Source organism: Muntiacus reevesi, chromosome 12 (genome assembly GCF_963930625.1).
Source record: "Muntiacus reevesi chromosome 12, mMunRee1.1, whole genome shotgun sequence".
Classification (NCBI taxonomy): Eukaryota; Metazoa; Chordata; class Mammalia; order Artiodactyla; family Cervidae; genus Muntiacus; species Muntiacus reevesi.
In genome coordinates, this window is record NC_089260.1 from 60773737 (window position 1) to 60783228 (window position 9492).

The window sequence follows — 9492 nt, forward strand, 5'->3', positions numbered from 1 at the left end:
ATCCTTGTGACAGGAAAATGTTGGACTATGCTATTGTTAACCCTGCCTATTATTTTACATCATATCTAGGTACAACAAGAATGAATGCCATTACTCTGAGGGCTATAGGAAAACATGGAAAGGATCAAAGACTATTGCTTAGAAAAAGAAACCACTATCTGATTCATATTCTACAATTTCAGATTTATAACATTTTGGTAATTACTTCTTAACTCATAGTTTTTACCATAAACAAACTGACTAACCATCGAGTAGGTGCTACGTTTATACCTGAGAAATTTCAAACAATTTTGTATAACAGCCTAAGTGTTTTTGTGTGTGTGTTTGTTTTGTTTTGTTTTTGTTTTTTTAACTGCAAAGCAGTCCTTAGGACTGTAAAACCTAGCCAGTTGAAATAGATGGTTTTCTGTCCACTATTATTTCCAATTAAAGAGCCCTCGGTTATGTCATTGAACGGCCAGAGATGAATACAGTTATCCCAGGGAGCATAACAGTGTGTTGCTAGTTGTGAGACTAAGGAATTCACACTTATTATAAATGATCTAGGGGCTTCTCAGGTGGTGCTGGTGGTAAAGAACCCACCTGCCAATGCAGGAGACATAAGAGACAAGGGTTTAATCCCTGGGTTGGGAAGATTCCCCTAAAAGAGGGCATGGCAACCCACTTCAGTATTCTTACCTGGAGAATCCCATGGACAGAGGAGCCTGGCAGACTACAGTCCACGGGGTCGCAAAGAATCAGACACAATGGAAGCGACTTAGCACACATGCACGCACAAGCTATGTAAATTTACCCGAGGACAAACTATTGCCCACCTTAGACAAGTAGCACGTGCAGTCTTCTATACACCCACGCTCACTGTATTTTGTTTGTCTATCCTTGGAATTTTAATGGTGTTCTCCCTGAGCCTCTATATTTTGAAAGGTTTTTCAGTGGTTGTATGTTTCATCAATATTTAATGGTAAGACATAGGATGATCAGGAGCTACATTGGATGTAAGTAAGCATGAAAGTCTCCTCAAAATTCTTTAGCTAAAATTGGAGTCAGATAGCAAATGTGTTTCTTAATTGTTTTCTGGGAGGGGATAACAGTAGTGTGATTGTGTGTGTGTATGTGTGTGTGTGTGTGTGTGTGTAAATGATTCTATTACATGACTGTTAATTTTATGTGTCAACTAGAGTAGGGCTATGGTGCCCAGTTGTTTAGTCAGATACAAGTCTAGGCGTTGCTTTGAAGGTATTTTTAGATGTGATTAATATTTACAATCAGTTGACTTTAAACAAAGGCAATTACTTTCTATAATGTGGGTGGAGCTCATTCAACCCATTGAAGACCTTAAGATCACAGACTTGACGTGCCACAAAGAAGGAATTCTGCCTCACAACTGCAAAAATAGAAACCTTGCCCAACTTGTCAGCCTGCTGGCCTGCCCTTGAGATTTCAGACTTGGTCAGTCCCTTTAATATCATGAGCAAATTCCTTAGAATTTTGCTCTCAGACTCGCTATATATATGTGTGTATAGACTCAGATATGTATATATTTAAATTTGTATATTTATAAGCATATAAGTTTATAGAAGTAAACTTATCTATAAATATGTTTATGTAGGTATATAAATATAAATACTTGAGACAGACACACATATATATATGATTTTGTAAAACAACTTGGTAGTTTCTTAAATGTCAAATGTACATCAACCATGTGATCTTGCCATTCCATGTTTGATAGTTACTCAAGAGGAAGGAGAGGCTGTACTTGAAGAACTTGTACATGAATATTTATAATAGTTTTATGTGTACTATCTGAAAACTAGAAATAAATGTTCTCCTACAGGTGAATCATTAAGCAAACTGTGGTAAAAGTCAAACAATAAAATGCACTCACCAATAAAAGATGAAAACAACTATTCATGCATGGTACTAATAGATGAATTTCAAAATAATTAACCTAAGTGAAAAAGGCCAGTCAAAAATTAATATGAACTATGTAATGTCATTTATCCTCAAGTCTAGTGTAGTATATCCATGATTTTACATTTCCTAGACTTGTATATGGGAGAAGGCAACGGCAGCCCACTCCAGTACTCTTGCCTGGAGAATCCCATGGACGGAGGAGCCTGGTGGGCTGCAGTCCATGGGGTCGCGAAGAGTCAGACACGACTGAGCGACTTCACTTTCACTTTCCACTTTCACACATTGGAGAAGGAAATGGCAACCCACTCCAGTGTTCTTGCCTTGAGAATCCCAGGGACGGGGGAGCCTGGTGGACTGCCATCTATGGGGTCGCACAGAGTCGGACACGACTGAAGTGACTTAGCAGCAGCAGCAGCAGACTTGTATACGGCTTCCCCGGTGATTCAGTCAGTAAAGAATCTGCCTGCAATGCAGGAGACCCAGGTTCAATCTCTAGGTCAGGAAGATCCCCTAGAAAAGGAAATGGCAACCCACTCCAGTATTCTTGCCTAGAGAATCCCATGACAGGAGAACCTCATGGGGTACAGTCCATGGGATCTCAAGAGTTGTGCATAACTGAGCAACTGTCACTTCGCTTCACTTCAGACTTGTGTATAAAGGGTTCAGTTCAGTTCAGTTCAGTCATTCAGTCGTGTCCAACTCTTTGCGACCACATGAATCACAGCACGCCAGGCCTCCCTGTCCATCACCAACTCCCGGAGTTTACTCAAACTCATGCCCATAGGTGAGTGATGCCATCCAACCATCGCCTCCTCTGTTGTCCCCTCCTCCTCCTGCCCCCAATCCCTCCCAGCATCAGGGTCTTTTTCAATGAGTCAACTCTTCGCATGAGGTGGTCAAAGTATTGGAGTTTCAGCTTCAGCATCAGTCCTTCCAATGAACACCCAGGACTGATCTCTTTTAGGATGGACTGCTTGGATCTCCTTGCAGTCCAAGGGACTCTCAAGAGTCTTCTCCAACACCACAGTTCAAAAGCATGAATTTTTCAGCACTCAGCTTTCTTCACAGTCCAACTCTCACATCCACACATGACCACTGGAAAAACCATAGCCTTGACCAGACAGACCTTTGTTGGCAAAGTAATGTCTCTGCTTTTTAATATGCTATCTAGGTTGGTCATAACTTTCCTTCCAAGGAGTAGGTGTCTTTTAATTTCATGACTGCAGTCACCATCTGCAGTGATTTTGGAGCCCCCCAAAATAAAGTCTGTCACTGTTTCCACTGTCTCCCCATCTATTTCCCATGAGATGATGGGACCAGAGGCCATGATCTTAGTTTTCTGAATGTTGAGCTTTAAGCCAACTTGTTCACTCTCCTCTTTCACTTTCATCAAGAGGCTCTTTAGTTCTTCTTCACTTTCTGTCATATGGATGGTGTCATCTGCATATCTGAGGTTATTGATATTTCTCGCAACAATCTTGATTCCAGCTTGTGCTTCTTCCAGCCCAGCGTTTCTCATGATGTACTCTGCATATAAGTTAAATAAGCAGGGTGACAATACACAGCCTTGACGTACTCCTTTTCGTATCTGGAACCAGTCTGTTGTCCCGTGTCCAGTTCTAACTGTTGCTTCCTGACCTGCATGCAGGTTTCTCAAGAGGCAGGTTAGGTGGTCTGGTATATAAAGTGTATAAGATACTATGTTGCTTTTACATGATAATCATTGGTTTGTAACTGCGCTTCTCCCATTCTCGCTTAAGTCTAAACTGTATAAGGGAAATGAAAAAGAAATTCATATTTCTTTTCAATTGTTCTTATTACTTTACCAGATATGTAGTAGGCTTTTAGTAAATATTGGCTACTTTAATTTCTGAAATATAACATCTTCCAAATTATTATGGATAGATGATTTATCTATTGCTTTTTAAAAAAATGATTCAAACTCTAGTCCATTAAACTGTAACAACTATTCTAATTAAGAGTCAAATTCAAGGACATAAGACAAATTCTGCCACTAGGAAAGGAGAGGGTCTTATAGGCAAATGGGGAATGGGAGTTGATCTCACTGTAACATTTTGTATGACATTTCTCAATTCATTCAAATGTTGAACTCACAACTTTGGATTTTCCCTCCCCTCACAGAAGCAACCAGATGACAACATTGGTCATCTTCATTAGTACCCATAGAGACCCTCCAAGATTCCCCGACACTATGCAATCCTCAAGACATGCAATTGGCTGATGCAAATGCCAAGTATTGTTTGTAACACAGGGATAGGATTGTGGGTGCCACAAACCCTTCTGTGGCTTTAGAATGACTGTTGTTTTAAGAAATGCCCTTCTCTGTGACCTGCCTGCTATTTCAAAGAAACTGTATGTCAGTCACCATCAAGCAGACTTGGTATTAACATAAAGAAGAAACAGCTGAGCCACTGAGCAAATTACTGGAAACTAGGATTCACTGTGGTGAAGTGCTCTGCACTCAAGAGAAAAGGAGTCTTTAGAAAAGACTGTGCAATTTTCAAATCTTGGTTGAGAATGTGCCCTTTGAGATTTTCTTGCAGAGCTGAGTTTTATGAACTGCTAAAAACAGAACCCTAAATAACATTTGCTGTGATCAAAAGAATTTTTTTCCTTATTGTGCAGAAATCAAGTTCTAAGTGCCATCAAATCCACTCATCTCTCAAAATAACCTGGGTTTGCCATTTTTGAACATAGTTTTACCATGTTACTTCTTCTTCCATTCTTTGGTATTTCTGTTGGTGTTTGGAACATTTAAAAAAACTTTCTTAAAGTTAATCAAGTTCATGGTAGCAAAACTGAGTTGGCAGAGCTGTACTGATAGAGATCATTTTGTTTTTATACAATCTCCTTTATTTAAAGAAACAAAACTCAAATACGGGGACTTCTTAATCCTGATGATGAATATTTTTTAAAGGGAAAGAAAGAAGGATATTATTGAGCAAGCCATCTTTCTGGAAAACAGTCCAACATTCACACATTCAATTACTAACAACTTATAAGCAACTATGGTTGAGGCTCTGAGGTACAAGTGTGTGTAAAGGAAGAAGCTTTCCTAGCAAAGAAAGAAGTCAGGTAAATATATACATACTTCGAATGTCAACAATGCCATAATTATGCAGGAGTCCATATGCAGAGGTTCTTTCCATCCCTAACACATATGAAGGATGATACAATTCCATCAGTAACAGTTGCTTCTGAGGACAAAAATGAGGGGAGATGGGAGTAAAGAAAACAGTGTATGCAAATATAACAAGATATATAGGAACAACAAAATCTCGCTCATATGGCTAGAACATAGAAGGAAGGAAATGAATGACAGGGTGTTAATTGCGTGGACAACCCCCTTGGCTACAAATTTTGAACCATCTTGTATGTCATAGTAAAAAGTCTGTGCTTGGTAAATGAGAAGCATGAAAGGATTTTACATAAAGATAACAGGATGTTTTTATTTAGAGCTTCTATCAGGTGGCAGTGTAAAGAATATTTTTAAGAAGGGCAGATTAAGATAAAACATGAAGAGTATGAGAAGGCAAAATGATAGGATACTGAAAGAGGAACTCCCCAAGTCGGTAGGTGCCCAATATGCTCCTGGAGATCAGTGGAGAAATAACTCCAGAAAGAATGAAGGGATGGAGCCAAAGCAAAAACAATACCTAGTTCTGGATGTGACTGATGATAGAAGCAAGGTCCAATGCTGTAAAGAGCAATATTGCATAGAAACCTGGAATGTTAGGTCCATGAATCAAGGCAAATTGGAAGTGCTCAAACAGGAGATGGCAAGAGTGAATGTCCACATTCTAGGAATCAGCGAACTAAAATGGACTGGAATGGGTGAATTTAACTCAGATGACCATTATATCTACTACTGTGGGCAGGAATCCCTCAGAAGAAATGGAGTAGACATCATGGCCAACAAGAGTCCAAAATGCAGTACTTGCATGCAGTCTCAAAAACGACAGAATGATCTCTGTTCGTTTCCAAGGCAAACCATTCAATATCACGGTAATCCAAGTCTATGCCCAACCAGTAACGCTGAAGAAACTGAACGGTTCTATGAAGACCTACAAGACCTTTTAGAACTAACACCCCAAAAAGATGTCCTTTTTATTATAGGGGATTGGAATGCAAAAGTAGGAAGTCAAGAAACACCTGGAGTAACAGGCAAATTTGGCCTTGGAGTACAGAATGAAGCAGGGCAAATGCTAATAGAGTTCTGCCAAGAGAACACACTGGTCATAGCAAACACCCTCTTCCAACAACATAAGAGAAGACTCTACACATGGACATCACCAGATGGTCAACACCGAAATCAGATTGATTATATTCTTTGCAGCCAAATATGAAGAAGCTCTATATAGTCAGCAAAAACAAGACCAGGAGCTGACTATGGCTCAGATCATGAACTCCTTATTGCCAAATTCAGACTTAAACTGAAGAAAGTAGGGAAAATCACTAGACCATTCAGGTATGACCTAAATCAAATCCCTTATGACTATACAGTGGAAGTGAGAAATAGATTTAAGGGACTAGATCTGATAGACAGAGAGCCTGATGAACTATGGATGGAGCTTTGTGACATTGTACAGGAGACAGGGATCAAGACCATCCCCATGGAAAAGAAACGCAAAAAGGCAAAATGGTTATCTGAGGAGGACTTACAAATAGCTCTGAAAAGAAGAGAGGCGAAAAGCAAAGGAGAAAAGGAAAGATATGGCCATTTGAATGCAGAGTTCCAAAGAATAGCCAGGAGAGATAAGAAAGCCTTCCTCAGTGATCAATGCAAAGAAATTGAGGAAAACAAAAGAATGGGAAAGACTAGAGATCTCTTCAAGAAAATTAGAGATACAAAGGAACATTTCAGGCAAAGATGGGTTTGATAAAGGACAGAAATGGTATGGACCTAACAGAAGCAGAAGATATTAAGAAGAGGTGGCAAGAATACACAGAAGAACTATACAAAAAAGATCTTCACGACCCAGATAATCACGATGGTGTGATCACTCACCTAGAGCCAGGCATCCTGGAATGTGAAGCCAAGTGGGCCTTAGAAAGCATCACTATGAACAAAGCTAGTGGAGGTGATGGAATTCCAGCTGAGCTATTGCAAATCCTGAAAGATGATGCTGTGGAAGTGCTGCACTCAATATGCCAGCAAATTTAAAAAACTCAGCAGTGGCCACAGGACTGGAAAAGGTCAGGTTTCATTCCAATCCCAAAGAAAGGCAATGTTCATTGGAAGGACTGATGCTGAAGCTGAAACTCCAGTACTTTGGCCACCTCATGCAAAGAGTTCACTCATTGGAAAAGACCTTGATGCTGGGAGGGATTGGGGGCAGGAGGAGAAGGGGATGACAGAGGATGAGATGGCTGGATGGCATCACCGACTCGATGGGCATGAGTTTGAGTAAACTTCGGGAGTTGGTAATGGACAGGGAGGCCTGGTGTGCTGCAATTCATGGGATCACAAAGAGTCAGACACAACTGAGCTACTGAACTGAACTGAACTGATAGTTTCAAAAGCAGGATACCAACCTAAGTCTGATGCTGCTTTTACCTCCTGAAGACAACAGTCATGAGATCAAATCCAATTGTGTCTCCAAGTTATGGAGTTATGACCAAAGTTTTCTTTACAGTTAAGCTAGAGAAATTTGGGGACTTATCTACTAATTATTTTGATAGAGAAAACCCTGACATTTCTTGCATTTTTCAGAATAACAAAAACTAATATTGTGAAATATTCATCTTCTCTGTGAGATAAGGATGGAGAGTTCAATTTCTCCCATATTCTGGAGAGGTTCAGAGTGAGGAATCACTAGTATTGGTTTCCAGGATCTCTCAGAGACAACATTTTGCCTCCCAAAAGGAGGATGTGAACTCTGCCAAATGGAACCCATAGTGTCTGGCTGTTCTCTATCTGGAAAATGAGATAATTTCAATTTTGCAAAACTATTATGAGAATGATAGAAAATACATTCAAAGTGCATAGAATAATGCCTATTTTATAGTGGATCTTTAATTATAATTCATTATTTGTATGTATTATTCATTAAATTCTGTAAGTTATTCTTGTAAAAAGAAGCTAGGCACCCCAGGAACACCTGGGATAAGGATGTATAGGAATCTAAAGGGAAAACGGATGTGAGCAAGGAGGATTCAATTATGTTATTCACAATATTTCATCAATTTTGACAGAACTTCCTGATTATTCTGGAACATATGGTTTTTTAAAATGTGCAGTAGCAAAAGATGGGAGGGTGGGAGTTTCTGGAGCAGATAAGAGTCTGTGTAGAGAGCTATGGTGTCCATCAGGATGGTAACTATCAGAAGAGATTAGCAGGCATCTAAGGAAGATAGCAGGGATTGAAAGCATCAACAGTGGGAAGATAAATGTCCAGAAACTTAGAAATGAAAGGTAAAGTCCAATGTTATCTTATCACTAGAGTTGCTGAAAGATAGTCACAGTGTTCCTATAAAGTTTTCTGGAACTGAAGTAGTCAAAGGAGGTACAGGAGGAAGCCTGGGAAACACCGTGCAATGACAGACATTAGAGAAATCTGCTTTAGGAATCCCTTCAGCAGATGAATAAATCACAGTCTCTACAAGGCAGACTATATGCTTGCTGCTGCTGCTGCTGCTAAGTCGCTTCAGTCGTGTCCGACTCTGTGTGACCCCATAGAAGGCAGCCCACCAGGCTCCCGTCCCTGGGATTCTCCAGGCAAGAACATTGGAGTGGGTTGCCATTTCCTTCTCCAGTGCATGAAAGTGAAAAGTGAAAGTGAAGTCGCCCAATCGTGTCTGACTCTTCGCGACCCCATGGACTGCAGCCCACCACGTTCCTCCATCCATGGACTTTTCCAGGCAAGAGTACTGGAGTGGGCTGCCATTGCCTTCTCCCATATACTTGCTGCTGCTGCTAAGTCACGTCAGTCGTGTCCGACTCTGTGTGACCCCATAGAGGGCAGCCCACCAGGCTCCCGTCCCTGGGATTCTCCAGGCAAGAATAATGGAGTGGGTTGCCATTTCCTTCTCCAGCGCATGAAAGTGAAAAGTGAAAATGAAGTCGCTCAGTCGTGTCCGACTCTTCGCGACCCCATGGACTGTAGCCTACCAGGCTCCTCCGTCCATGGGATTTCCCAAGCAAGAGCACTGGAGTGGGGTGCCATTGCCTTCTCCTGATATATTCGCTAGTTGTAGCCAAACAGTAAGTCATTCCCAAACTTCCAAGCTTGGCATGAAAAATTTGAAGATCAATTGTGCTTTATGTTCAGATTTTACCCCTTTGCAAACCTCTGAGATTTTTCTCTATAAAGTTGATCTTTTACACCACCATTGGGTCAATGTCTTTATATGGAGAATACACATAAACTACTTTTTTTTTGGAAACTCCAAATTTAAATTCCAGAAGAGCATTCATTCTTCCATTCATTCACTCAACCAATGGGCTAAGTTCTATGATAGCATCTGGGAATAACTTGATGAAAAAGACAGTCCTGGTGTCTATCCTTATAGGACACTGCAATCCAGTAAAGGAGAGTAATGTTAAACAACTAA